This window comes from Bacillus rossius, assembly GCF_032445375.1.
Source record: "Bacillus rossius redtenbacheri isolate Brsri chromosome 9 unlocalized genomic scaffold, Brsri_v3 Brsri_v3_scf9_1, whole genome shotgun sequence".
Classification (NCBI taxonomy): Eukaryota; Metazoa; Arthropoda; class Insecta; order Phasmatodea; family Bacillidae; genus Bacillus; species Bacillus rossius.
The window spans coordinates 3,852,344-3,867,617 of NW_026962012.1; the positions used below are offsets into that span (position 1 = coordinate 3,852,344).

The 15,274-nt window shown below is 36.5% G+C and overlaps 1 long non-coding RNA gene across 5 annotated transcripts; it reads right to left on the reverse strand.

The window, feature by feature from the left end:
* Nucleotides 1–297: 297 nt before the first annotated feature.
* Nucleotides 298–13,597, reverse strand: LOC134542551 (uncharacterized). Of its 5 annotated transcripts, none has more exons than XR_010076816.1 (3): nucleotides 12,711–12,725; nucleotides 10,881–11,128; nucleotides 298–6,946 (listed from the first exon to the last, which is right to left on the reverse strand). It is a non-coding gene; the product is annotated as an uncharacterized LOC134542551 (long non-coding RNA). The 5 variants fall into 5 exon arrangements; XR_010076813.1 differs by lacking the exon at nucleotides 12,711–12,725 and adding an exon at nucleotides 11,665–12,111; XR_010076814.1 differs by lacking the exon at nucleotides 12,711–12,725 and adding an exon at nucleotides 11,524–11,538.
* Nucleotides 13,598–15,274: the final 1,677 nt, after the last annotated feature.

The window sequence follows — 15,274 nt, forward strand, 5'->3', positions numbered from 1 at the left end:
TCAGTATAGGAATCGAGAATCGATAGGGAATAGAGAATCAATAGAGAATCGAGAATTGGGTATTGAGAATTGATATATTGGAATCGTCCCATCCCTATTTAACATAATTCCAACAACTTCATGACTGAAATATGATTACCCATTCCTCATTCATCCTACCCCAAGAAAGGTTACACAGGCTCTTTAGTACCATAAATCACTTTATTGTAAACAATATCACTTAAATAGAGAATTTGAAGGCATTTATTCTGAAAGAACATAATAGATGCTACAACTCCAGAAATGAGACAAACACCATTCTGACAAAATGAATCACATACTTTTTATTCAATAGTTGCAAATTACATTCTTAGTTAAAGAAAAAACTTATAGACATTGCATATTAGGAAAGTAAAAATAAAAAGAAGTCATTCAGTACTCACCAATGATGTTTTAACATTTAACCTGGTAACGAGGAATTTCATGTGTCCCACGTGATGTAAATACACTTATAATACAAAAATCGGACACAAAATTCAATGCAGAATTCTTAAAAATAATGGCAAGCGTGATAAAATATACACAATTTGTGTTTTCATTTACATCTCTGGAGCGAATTACACGTAGTTTCCCCACCTGCCACTAGAATTCACTGCCAGAGCAGATACAGTAACTCAAATCATTCAATTTGTAGAGCAAAATTTTTTTAAATATAATGAATTGGCTTGATAAAAGCGAAAATGAGAAATAATATTTAACCCCAATTTTGGACCTGATTTTTGACATGGAATTTTATTAAAATTTTGTCCGTCTTGTTGAAATTCATCAAACAGTCAATTCTATAAAGTTTCTTTTCGTCTTTGTGAACTTTTTTTTTGCATTATCCGCCACAGATGGCAGCACCTGGTTGTTAAACATAAAATTTATTTAATTAATTTATCTGTTTCAATAAGCCTGTACTTTCAACATTTACCCCTACTATTTTACTTTGTACAGTCAAATTACTGCAAAACCTAACGTGAATTTAGATTTTGAATATTACAGGATTTTACAGGACTTTTAAATTCTACAAACAGGATTTGGAATCAGATTTTGTTGGCAGGTCTGCTACATATTACATCCAAAACTCTCCCTGAAACCTAAAATTATTCCACGATGATATTTTATAGCATTAACACTCACAAAATGTTTACCTGTTCATTCAATCATTAATTAAATATCTTGTCAGATGTAAACAAATGTAGCTAGATTCTGTAGTGGTCTAATACTAAAATATTTTTAATGAAATATGCATCCGAACTTCTTACACGTTATTTTAAGTTATCATTAGTATTTACAAGCAGCACACATTCAATTTCTCTTAAATTAACGTAGAGGTTTTATTAACCAGCTTGGTATTTTGAAAAATCGTACCCCATCTTGATTTAGGAAGCCTTAAGGCTCTGATCTGGCGGTCAGATTCCTGCCAGCATTCTTTACTTAAAATTTAGGACACCTTTAAGAAGGCAGGTTGCAGGTTGGTTCTTGCAGAGTATTTGAGGCTACCTTTTTAATTTCAGGGACCCTAACAAGAAAAAAAAAAGATTTCTGCATATGGCTGTATGCCTATGTGTGGTCAAAAACTTGAAAGGTTATTCTTGTTTGTGTGTCCTTGCTTTTTTTTTAATCTTATTGATATTTATTTTGTTTCTGAGACACAAAAGTGAGTTCTCCTAATTTTTTTCATTATCACAAACATAGCAAGATACCTGGCATTGGTTTTATTATATACAGTAGAACCCTGTTATAATGTTCCTGCATATAATGTTTTCCTGCTTAGCTTATAATGTCATATTTTTAAAGTCCCAATATTTCCCCCATAAGGACAATGTATTTATTTCCTGCATATAACGTTCATAAATAGTGTAATTTCCTGCTTATAATGTTTGCTTTCTAACATTCAATAAATGGAAAAAAAAATGTTTTAAAACCAAATTATTCCAACACTTATGATCAAAAGTTTCCTTTATGTATGTTTATGTTTACAATCATTGCCATTTGCCATACAATACACGAAGTTTGTTAAAATACAATTTTATGCAATATACTGAAGGTACACAATGTTCATAGTTATGTGTCAGTTGGCACCCTCAGTCAACTCTTCTCTTCCTTGCCATTCCAATGGGTATTCAGATTCACGTACATAGTCCTACGATATTTAAATTGCCAACCATTGAGCGAGGGCATTACTAAAAGTGTTTTCTATTGCTTACAAATAATTTTTTTTTTCATTCATATGTAGGAATCCCAAAATTAAACATTTTCAGGTGGTGAAGGAGTAGACGTTCTCACTCTTAATGTTGTCATCATGAATCGTGAGATAATTTTACAAAAAATGTGGCAGTGTATCTTTAAAAACAAAATTTTGCCAGGGAACAAGACGAAGTTGAAAAATTGTTGGCTTGTTTCAGAAAATTCATGTATCAAGTATACTATCTTTGGTTTTAACATTAAAGTTGTTTACATAGCTTGGTGAGTCCATTGGTACAAAGCTCGAACACTGTTAAGTGCTAAATTGAGATTTCCTGCTTATAACGTTTTCCTGCTTATAATGTTTTTTTCTTGTGCTCCCTTGAAAAACATTATAACAGGGCTCTACTGTACTCATTTTGGCAATATGACTAGGCTGTTTTAAAATGTAAAGCGCATAACAAACTACCTACATACACACTTACTAAAAGCCTCTGTCAGTGTGTAGGTCATTTGTTATGTTAAGGTGATAAAGAAGTTTCACTCGTGAGCAGTAAATTTTAAGTGATAAACACAAACACACTGAAAAATTTGACGTTTGTGACCTTTCCTGAGTGTGTATGAAATTGCAACTCCCCCCCCCCCCCCCCCCCCCCCCCTTTTCACTCTTTTCAAATTGGGGGTGTTTTGTTGACAAAAACATAGCAATTCCACATTCATGCAGGATTTGTTTTACCTATTCGGCTTGTGTGTGTCACTTAGTAGCATGCAAGTACTTTTCACATCTTATTAACTCTCATGCTAATGTAATGGCTGTGAGCTGTTCAACCAATATGGACTATAAACAATATGGACTATATACCGTGTTTTCTCGCATAATCATCGTACATTTTATTCTAAAATCAAGTTTGAAAAGTAGGGGTATGATGATTATACGATAAAAAAAAATTGTTAGATAAAGTTATTTATGAAAACAAAACCCATTCATGGACAGTACGTTTATTTAAAAAGTGAAGTTTAAAAGAGCATGCCAAACAATTTAATTAATAGTCGTGCAACAAAAACCTTTCTTTGACTATAAATAGAAAAAACCAAAACTGTGACGCAAACGCAAGCCACTTGAATCTGTGACGTGAACTAATGTGTAACAATTGTCGTAGTACACACTTGCCACGAAAGAATGCGAGCCATCAAATGTAGTTAACTCGGCACTTGACAGAGAGCGCACATTGCATGCAATTGGCGAGATATCGATATTCGACTACGTGTGCGTGCTCTATATGGGAAGCAACATAACCAAACACGAATGATGCCAACTAGCGCTTTCTACATTATTTTAAATGGTACATCACAATGACGCAAACGAACAGATAAAGGTCGAAACGTTTGAAAACGTCTTTAAAAGAAAATTTACACGTCAGACAACTTAGTATTTTTGTTAATTAAATAAGTAATTGGTAATGTCTGAATAAATATTACATTTCTACTTTAAAATACATAGTTTTTTATGGAAAAGATACCTACACAAAGCGCTTGGCATCTAATAGCGGGACCAAAAACAACATGCGACGTTTACGCAAGAAGTTTTTTTGTCCCAATTTTGACGGCCTAAAATATAGGTGCGACGATTATGCAATAAAAGAGGGTATGTTACTTTGCATATGTATTTCATAATTTTTGTGTTAAATTGACTAAAATATTCAGTTACTCAATTTTGTGTTGTAAATTTACTTATTTTATTAAGGTATGAGACACTATTTGATCTATAAATACTAAACTAACAGTTACATTTTTGTTATTCTATCATGATTAAAAATATAACACTTATAAAGTGAATGGTGGTAATGCATTTTCAGATAGGCTATCTTCTTGAATTAACTACATATGTAAGGCTTGGTCTCATACCGAGTTGAATATTTAATTTTGGGAGCGTTCAAGTATTACGTAACGAATTTGGGGGGGAGGGGGGTCTTTTAAAACGTTACGATGCGTTACAGGGGAGGGAGGGGGTTTGACCTACGCGTTAAGTCTTTTTTTTTTTTTTGAACCCTTCAGAACGGTCGCGTAGAGACAGATTCTTTCACACATTTTTTAAAAAAAATTTTTCTCAAAATTTCAAATGTAATGATAACTTAAATTTTTTTTTACCTTTACAAAATTGCTTCTGCTTGTTGCTTTACAGGATTAGTGAATAATGTTTTTTTAACTCCAATAAAGTAGTTAAAACAAAAAAATACCGCTATTCGGATGGCTTCGTTATACTTTGGTTGTCAACGTAGACTCCAATCGCCATATTAGAAATTATATAGGTATTGATATTCAAAATACACTGTTTTCTATGTGTGACATTTTCTCTCATCACAACAGTAATGTTGTGGTATGAAAGACGATTGGTCTGAAAGGTTAATAAAAAAACTAGTAAATTAAAATCTCCCAAATTGGCAACCCTTTTCGTTTATTTTTTACGGGGGATTCCCGATTGAATTGTTCGTATTTTGTTCTCCCAAGATGGCAACCCTTTTAGTTTATGGGCTCCAAGCACTCGACCGACTGTATGAAAATTGACAACTACGATGTTTCGGCGGAATATAGAAACCCTGAAGATAGCTTGCAGGATCCAGCAGAACCTAATATGGCGTGGTATAGCGCTCACGTCCGTGAATCGCAATATTTTTTGCAAGTTATTAAATGCGTGGATGAATCCTGCTGTTCCCGCTTGAGGAGTGCATTAAAATCTGTCTTTCCAGAAACTTTCCTGCCGCCACCCTGCCCAATCCTTCAAACCGCAAACAAGCTCGTGGTACCTAGTCACATAGACAAAGGATCATGCAAGTTTTCGCCACTTCTTGTGAGGTTGTCTGTTGAACTGTCGCCTCCTCTAGAAGGGTTTAAGCAGATGCCTTACGATTTATTTTGCCCATCAGTACAATCCGACCTAAAGAACCGAGTATGTTCAACCTGTGGGATTTATTTTACATCCCACAAGAGTGAGCAAATGCACAATCGTTACATGCATGGCAAGACTGCCCAATACCTTCGTGAAAGTCGAGTACGGCCACAGCGACTTGCTGCAAAAAGGGCAAATGAGCTTCTCTGCATTGTGCATTGCTGTGAAACATCGTCTGAGGATGCCGATTGGCTCGACGAAGACGAAGTTGATGCAAGCGGGTTAACAATTCCGGAACCCTCTTCGTCTGCTCTCCGGATGCCAGTAATGAAAGAATCTGAGTGGCTGGCAAACCCATGGACAGAGGAGCAGTAAAACTCCAATTTAATTGTTTTTTTTTTACAATCTACTTATTTTAATTATGGCTAATTTTATTTTAAATGTTTTTCGTTTTCGTTCGATCGTATTCTTAAATACTATTATATTTTGACAAATATATTTTATTTCACGTTAGTTTTATGTTTGTAATTGCATTGCCAAAGGTAAAAATAATTATTAGAAATAAAATTTGTTATTTGATTTTAATAGCTTTATTAGTAAAACGCTAAAATAGGAGAATGAATGAGAAGAACAATGGCGGATAAAGCAAAAAGTGAGTAAGGACAGAGCCAAGTCAGGAAAACGACGTAATTCAATGTATGATTGCTAAATGTATGATTGAGTAGTAAAAATTTATTAGGACAAAAAAATAACATTAGAAAGCTCTTGCTTTTAAAAGCAAGACACATCAAATGTTAAATAACATTAACGCGATTAAAACAATAACAAAGGTATTTTAGTGACTTATTCCGGTACGTTACGCCACATAATTGTGACTTTGAGGTAAAAATGGTCACTTGGGGTTACGTAACTTTTACTAGGGGGGAGGGAGGGTACAGAAAAACGTTACGGCGCGTTACATGGGGGGGAGGGGGGGTCAAAAATATCAAAAAATTGCGTTACGTAATACTTGAACGCTCCCTTTGTCATTTCTATTATTTAGGGATTTTCCTGTAAGCTGATTTCATAGCTCTTTACATTTGTTGTCGGGTCACAATTTTTATCACCAGATATCTACTTAACGTTATTTAGTTATGGAAGGTAATGCAAGCGATTTAAAATCTAATATCTATTGAGAAAATTTTAGACTCAACACATTGTACAGGAAAGCTGTTGTACCATGGGGAAAACCCTCAAATAATAATAACAAGGAAATTAAATAGCAAATTTGGCATGCATAACTAAGCATTATGGAAGGTAAAAGAATTTTTTTTTTGACAAAGGCTGCTAGAGTTTACGTATGCTGCATTGACCATGTTCAATAAGCATGTCACAGCTATGGTTGGTGATGTTCACAGTTTACCAGGAATTTGCAAGGAATGGACTGGCTAGAGTGAGGTTCTAAGGCTTTTAATATTGGGAGCATGAACCAATTCTGCATTATCTTGAGGGAATATTAGTATTTATTTAAGAGACATCTGTTGTAACACAGTTGTGTTGAGTAATTATTTTGTCATTGAAATCAGTTAGTTTTGTGAATTTCAAACTACAAACATAAAATTCTATAACTTGAATTCTTAGAAATACATAATGTATTTCTTAGAATAAGTCATTTTACAGCATAAAAAGATTGTGTCAAAATATAATTAGTGGGTAAAAAATTATGCTAATCACTTATTTTTTTAGAAAAAAAAATGTTAGCTAGATTTGCCACTAATAACACTATTGTGGTTTTGGTTTTTCATCATTGATGGTAAGGAGAACTTTGCCAACATTTCTTCTTTCTGCCAAGACTTTAGTTGCTTCCACAACCTAAAACATATGAAAATTTTTTTAAAAATTATGCTTTTGTTTCTTGATATTCATTGTTTTTTTAAAAATTCTTCTCTGAATCCCAGAAAGAAATTTAAAATTAATTAGGACATTTTTGTCTAAAGTAATTAAGCTGTCCATAAATTATTTTGACAGCATTACACAGGCCAACAATAATTTTGATGCTGGGGTATTTGGAGCTGATTTCATTTGAATTTTGCGCCCCGAATTCAAATATGGCATTGGTTTTTGCTTAGGAGGTCAATTTATAAGATGTAGCATTTAAGGGAAATATAAGTTTTATATCATTTTACGTTAAATCCCATGAATCAAATCAAAAAATTAAACATGAAATTCTTATTAATAAATGACAGAAATATTATATTATAAAATATTATTAGTATATACTAATATCCTGGAACAGTCCCTTTTTAAACTTCAGCAATAATCTGCCATCATGTGCGTATCCCATCATCCTTGATAGTGGTCCTCCATAATTTTAATATCTTTATGAAATCTTTCACCTTGTTCCTCACTGCTGGCTCCTAAATTTTTGGGAAAAAGGTCCAGGTGGCTGTGTAAATAGTGCACCTTAATACTATGTTGCACCCAAGGGATTTGAAATTTTTAAGCATATTGTTTACCAGTTCAACATGGTTTTCTGCTTTTTGTTGGTCCAGAAAATTTTCGACAACTGCAACAAATGAAGACCAGAATTTCGCTCAGCATCATTCATGGAATTTATGAAAGTTCGGTCCTTAATGAATTTTCTTTATTTCTGGCCTGTTAAATAATCCTGCTCTAATTTTTTCCTCACTCAAGTGAGACATTTTTCCCCCTATAAATGCAAAGCATGATCCGTCCTTATCAAGAGCTTTTACAAACTGCTTCATAAGGCCCAGATTGATATGTAGTGGAGGAAAAACTATTTTCTCTCATTCAAGGCCACTCTTGTCTAACCCAATGGTGTGTTGTGTCTCTGCTATCCCAGAGGCACAAGAAACAAGGATATTTGTTGTGGCCACTTTGCTGTCCGAGCAGAAATTTTACCATTTTTAAGTTCACACAAATCACCCATTGATGTTCATGATATTTTATCTTCTCCAAGACCAAAGCTGTGGTGCTATATCTTTCTTTCATTGTCGTTGATTGAGCAATTGGTATTGAACCATATTCGTTCCCATTGTGTTAGACGAACACATTTCAAGCTTCGCTTTGAGCTATTGTTGCGTGTGCTCCGCGGGCGCCGGTTCCGGTTGCCCCGACCGAGAACATTCTGCCATGTTTGATACTAGCAGTTCGCAGAGTATAAAAGGGGGCCCATATTGCGGTGAAGGTGGAGACTCGTCGCGACCGCCAGCGACACCAGCCGGAGGCCCTGCTGGCCGTGGCTGCGGAAGGAAGCTACACCGTCAACACGTCTCGCCGGCCTGCCGTCACGCTGCCCGTCGGAAGAAGCTACCACTTGGTAAAGTACTGTTTCGTCGTAGACACTTATAGACCAAGTGGGTAGAAAACTTAGAGTGAGAAGAGGGGCAGTGGTGACGGAGGCAAGGCTTGGAGACGGCGGTGTGAGCTGTGAGTTCCGAGGAGAGACTTGACTACCGACTGGACATACAACGCTTAGGTGCGAAGCCCGGCAGTGACACCCGAAGAATAATCCCAGTGCCCACACCGACGAGCATTTGTCGCGCTAAGATAGTTTGCGCAGATAGTCACTGGTAATCCATGCATCGACTTGCCCGCAGAAATACGTGTCGACAAGAGTCGACGAGGTGTTAAAGTAATTATTAGAGGTCTGCGTACCTACGTAAATACATGCTATATGTATTAGTCACCTAGAGTATGAATAGTGGTATTTTAGTTAATTATGTTTGCTAATTTGTTCATTGACAGAGGTCAACAATATATTTTCTTTTACAGTCTGGGAATTTATGTACGTTGTAACTTAGCTTTTCTTTTGACGGTGTACCCAGCGCCAAGCGGCATGCCAAGTATGAGAGCACGGGCAATTGTAAAGTTGATTTGTTAAGCTGCATTCACGTGTCTCATAATTGTTAAACGTTTCTGTTCGCAGACGTTCGAATCAGAGCCACGCCGCAAATATCAACTGTTTACGTTTTCGTCATTAATGTTGTAATGAATAATTTCTTGTATAATCAGTAATAAATGTATTCAGTTGTAATAGCTTTTGATGACTTTTCGCCACACTCTGTTCCCTTCCTACTCCTTGTTCCCCTCGTGTGTTTAACACGAGAGGCTACACTATCAATAAATAAGCACCAATCATCAGGAAAAATTCAGGAAGACTCATTTTTTCCAGGACTCCTCTAAAATCGTGACAGAATACAAGATTTTCTTCTTGAGAGAAGAATGGTAGCAGACCCTTCTCTCTATGGTAAAAAGTCATTTTGGTTCCTTGTTCCAGTAATTTTTTTTCCTTCAACCTGGAAGCCAGTTATTTTAGAAGCTTCTTTTGACAGGTTAAGATCTCTGACGAGGTAATTTAACTCATCCTGGTTGAAACGTTGAGGAATTGACATCCCCTCATAATCACTGTTACTTTCATTATAGTATCAGAAGGGTGGTTATAGGGACAACACTCATCCTCAGAAAGCTCTGGAAACTGATGAAATGCTGGGATTGGTACTTCCTCTGAGTGGGGGACCAGGTGTCTTGCAGAGACTTAATCAGGATTAGTCCACTTGCTTCAGTTGTTTCGATTGATTCCAGTAATATTTACTAGACAGAAATAACAATCATCGATGTGGTTTTTTGGGTGATCTCCAAACCATAGGTACGCTGAATTTCACACTTTTTCTTTTCCCGCTAGTCCACTAGTGTAAAAATGTTCTGTACAAGTTTTACAAACTTGATGCAGTGCCCAGGATTTATCCTGATCACTGAGCTTAACACCAAAGTATCCATGATAAGCTCTCTTTACAAGGTCACTAACAGTTTTTCTGTTATATTTTAATGTGTATTCTCTGCAAATGTAGCAAAACACATCAGGATGATTTACACAACCTTTTTCTACTGGAACTTAATTTTTTTTATCAAATTCGAACTATCCTGCACGCCTAAAACTCACAAATTGACCTCAAATTTAGTTGAAACATTGAAATGAAAAATGGGATTCCCATCCTGGGGTATCAGTGACAAAGTGGGGATTCCCAGGCTGGGGTATTCCTGTAACGAAGTGGCTTGAGTCAAGCAGGCCGTTTTACTTCCTTTTTCACACTTATCTCAAAAAGTAGAGCTGATAGAAAAGACTAATTTCATATTTAGATTCAGCACCCCAAATATAGCTGAAATCAGCCCAAATCCTAGGCACCAAAAATCTTTTCTTTTCGGCCTGTGTAAATAGTTCAAAAGAATTATGTTCAACTTTGGGGAGAAAAATTGAAGGTCTGCCATAGTAGACTAGGAAAGTGACTACAGGTCACGAAAGTCATAAAATAAGTGAAGAAACTGGATTACTGGCCACAAAAAAAGGTTCCAAAATTAACAGGAACTTTGCAGGAAGTTATGTAAATTTGATTTCCAGCAGTCTTTTGCTAACTGGTATTTCAAATTTTTACTGCTCGCTTCAGTTTATAGTCACAATTAAAATATAATTTGTTGGACACACTAGTCTGGTGGAAATTACCTTGGAAAATATATCTTTCTGAATTTTAGTAGATCTATTTGGTATCTTGTTTGATTTTGCTTCTTAATTATAAAAATGACTGAAATGTAAAAATGTTGTAAAGAAATATTATTAAAAGGTACTGAAATAGTCCAGGAATTGGTTCACAAGTTATTTGTAGGCACAGAAAAAAAAATCTCCACCTAAATGGTGCCCACCAGAACTCTCTGTTTCAAGTCCATCAATAGAATATTTCTTTCTTAAAAGTACAGTAAGTGTCAGGTACTTGGCACACGATAGACCTACCTTGTCTAACGGCCACTGGGAGTCTATTTTCGGGCGTATCTTCCCTTGCTGGTAGAGTTCGAACAGATGCTTGACGGCCTGGCGGACTCTCACCGGGTCCTTCTCCACGAGCTGGCCCAGGTGCAAGCCGGCCGCGACACGGTTCTTCATGATGAGGTCGGTCGGGCTGACGTTCTTGGTCGTCCACCACGCCTTCAGCATCGACCACAGGCTCAACTTCTGGTCGTTGGTGATCATGCTGCTTGATCCTGTACCACCAATGACACTGCACTTACACTTCTGATTTCATACGAAAATTAAAAATAAAGGCCTCAGGAATTCAGGAACGCAACCTCGGGCTGGCAACCAGGGCAAAAATTTATTTAACTGTTAGGGTTGTGCAATTAATAAACTATTCACATTTGGAGGTTGAATATCGAAAGTTAAAACTGAAATTATTTTAGGGATGGCGCAACCAAATTTTAGATTCTACGAATCCATCAAAGCCATGAGATTCGAGCGTTCACAAGATTCAACATAGGATTCGTATCAAGACTTGTTCATAAATAAAATCTTATCAAGATTCTTTCATAACTAAAATATCTCGTGGCATTGAGGATATATTTGTACAAGAAAGCTTATGATTAGCATGACCACTGCATACTACAGGAAAGCAAAACATAAATTTTTTCATCGTGAAAATTAGCAGTAAATATTATTTTTCTTTTGGTAAACAAAAATCCCTGCCAACAGTGAATCACTAACATAACACTATTAAAAAAATAGTGTAGTGTGAAATACTTACAAAAAAAAACTTTAGATTTTTGTCTTATCAAGCAAAATATCAGCTTTGTAGAAATACAAAGCTTTACCCCAAATACTATTTCCTGTGTGCTGATCGAAGCCATTTCTGAATTAATCATGTAGTATGTCATAAGATGTGTGTAACAACCCAGATTACAGCCTTCCCTATGCAATCCAGGTTAGATGTAAAAAATTTTTCCTTTTAAAATTATTGTAAATGTAATTCTCCGTGTTTATCGTTTTTATTTTTAAAAGACATAAGTTTATTTTTAAAGTTTTTTTTTTTTGCGGTCTTCTTTGTGTGGGAAGCAGGGCCGGATTTAGGGGAGGACAACCGGGGCGAAAGCCCCGGGGCCTCCACAAACGGAGGGCCCCCACAAACGGAAGGTTCCGTTCATTAACACTAAAATTTAATTTCATATAATTCTTGTCTCCGATTATATTTATGTATGTTTTTTAAATACTAAGAGAATCTACTTGATTTCACAATTTATTATTTATTGGAAAACTCGACTGAAAAAAATTGTTCATTTTATTTGGAAAATAATTTGGGGCCAGGGGGCCTCCGCTCCTCTGTTGCCCCGAGGCCTCCAGACCTCCAGACCTCTAAATCAGGCCCTGGTGGGAAGGCATGCTGACGTAATTCTCCTTCGTTTTTTCCACGACCGAGGCTTTGTTTCACATGCTAGGCGTGTGAGTCACAGTCACGGGAGTGTGAAAGAGAGATAAAATTGCTGCGTCGTGGGAACAGAAGTAAGAATTTCGTGGAAGTTTCTGTTGCTATGCGCTGTGATTGGCTGAGAATTACACTGCCCGCACAAAGGGAAGGAAGGCTGTAAAGTCAGTCATTGTCCGAGCACCGTGCCGAGTGGTTGTTGTTCAAGCGCTGGGCCAAGCAGGCCGTGGTCGGGCGATGGCTCCGGGTTTTATTCTTTTCTGGATGTACAGTTTAATTTTTTTTAGTGTTCTTTTGTGCGAAATATTTTGTGATTTTTACATGAATTAAAACAACATTGCGTATAAATTAATTCGTGACCTGCTACCAACCTGTATGTACACTCATCACCTAATTTTGAGCTAGCCGGAGGTGGTGAGTGGTGACATGTGTACCACAAGCGACAAATTTTAATCTCTCGAATGTATTTTTTCTGCTGCAGCATGAATCGATAGTATTGATGAATGACCAACAATAAAAAGTTGTTCTTTGTGCTGTGTGTGGCTTTGTTATTTAATGAAATAGCGGGATGGCTTTATTTACAAGAGAGACTACCTCATATTTTATATTTCTACCTGGATTTTTGCAACTTTTTTTCTAATGTGTGTCATGACATCTAAAAAATGAAGTAGAGTGAAAATATATTTCCCTGAAAATGTTCAAAAAAGTGTAAGATATAATTCAGAATTAACCAATTTCCTCATTTTTTTACACTTAGCATTTTAGTAATTTTATTGTTTAGGCTAATAAATAATATATCATGGTACAAAAAAAAATTTTATATTGTAATATTGTGTTAATTTAATCCATCCATCCATCAAAATTTGGTACTTTTGTACTTTGGATGGATGGAAGGATGAAATCATAACCCCAAAATGCCTGCAAGATTTTTGCATGTCAAGTATTTTTCTATTTGAATGCTATGAAGTTTGTTTAATTGTTAATTGCTTCCGTGTTTTTTTTAAACTTACAACTGAACACATTTTAAAGTTTTTTTTTTTTTTTTTTAAGTGTTTCGTCATAAAGAGTAATTAATTACGCACAGTAACTCTGACCCAAGTATTACAGCTAGCCAGGGATGGTTGCTGGACAAATGGAAAAAACCGCATGAAGTGCGTCAACTCACAATCACTGGAGAAAGCTTGTCAGGTGATGTTGAAGCAGTACAAAAATTTAAAAAAGAGTTTGAAGACTTTATTAAAATGGATGAACTGACTGCAGATTAAGTTTTATTAAAAAATTAATAATATTTTTACCATTTCAATATTTTAAGTTAAGTACCGAAAACTGCTAAAATAGCACTATTTTACACCTTAAAATCCAAATTTTTTTCCGGGGGTGGGTGGACCCCCGGACTCCCTCGTTTTAATAGGGGGGGGGGACCATGCTTCTCAACCCCCCCCCCCCCCCCCAAACACAAATCCTGGCTACGCCACTGTACTCAACACATTTATGTTTATAGTATACACATAATTGATAGGTCAAGTTGCGATATCTGTACGCGTGGTGGTGTCAGGTATTACATTTGTGTTTACATTTTTTTCCACTAAAATACTACAAAACGATTTGTTTGTGTGTGTGTGTGTTGGTGTGTGCGCGCGTGTGTATATATATATACATACATACATACACACAGTACTATTGCTTTAAGGCGCAGGTTGGTTACGGGAACAGAAGGATGGTTCAGGAAGAAGAGTTGGACAGAGTAGAAAAGCTCTACTAAGCAAAGGTGAGGAGCTTGGACTCTTCGGTCCGCATTTATTTTGGATGGCACTGATTTTTAGGGGGCGGTTTGCGCCGTTTCCCGCCATGCTGCCAGCCAGCACACATACTTAAACTAGAAATATCAGTAAGAATTGTAAATGTGTTGGAGATTATTCTTGGGCGCTTCGCCAATTAGGGTCTCGGGACCCCAAAAAGGGAAAAAAATCAGACTATAATTAGAGCCCCGCTGGGCCAAAGCACGACAGTATTTTTAGATGGCTGCGTCGGTGTTGGGCATTGTATGAGTCACTTTAAACTACGATTATACTTAATTAAACTTAATTGTATGAACTGCAAGGACTGTGTTTTTGCACTCCGCGTGCACGCGCGCGACTAGGCGGCCGGTGGGCAAGGAACGATTTCGGTCGCTTGTGTTTTTGTCACTCTACCATTCGGGTAATAAAACATGCGGGGAAGGTCGCAGCAGTGTTGTTGGAAGGTTTGTCAGCAGGGGGCGGGGAAGGGACAAGCAAACCCGCTACTTCCTGGCAGCCACGGGCGGGTTAGATTTATTGCTCTAAGAGCAAAGAGGCTCTTGCCGTAAAATCACTGTAAATTAAGAACGGCCAGTTAAAAATATTGAGCACCATAAACTTACTTCCCAAATCTTTCTCCCATTTACGAAAGAACAGTTTTTCTGCTGCTTTTGTCCTTGTAGCAGCCTGACGTGACGCCATGTCAAAAGCAGGCCAGTTTGTAAAGAAATGTTTAAACGATAAGGTTTATTTTACCAATAGGCCATATCTGAAAAATTGCCGATGATTACGATAACCGATAACGGGCCATCATTAGTTAGTATTTGGTGGAAATTCTATCAGAGAGGTCCTTACCAAAGTAAAGTCTTTGATGGCGATGTATTTTATTTTGTTTGTCGACTTTGTTGGTGGCGAATTTTCGGCGATGCGTCTTTTCTTACACATTAAACAACACTTAACCACATAGATGGCTACCAATAATAGCTCGTATCCATTAGGGTTCGAATCTTGTCAAACTGTTATTTTCTTTATTAATTAATGATTTATATTAATTCCAATACTACAATCAAGCTGATGTACATGTATATTTTAATACTTAATCAATTCATATTGATTACTCAATTAGTAATGTTAAAGTCTTGCTTCCATTTCTAAAC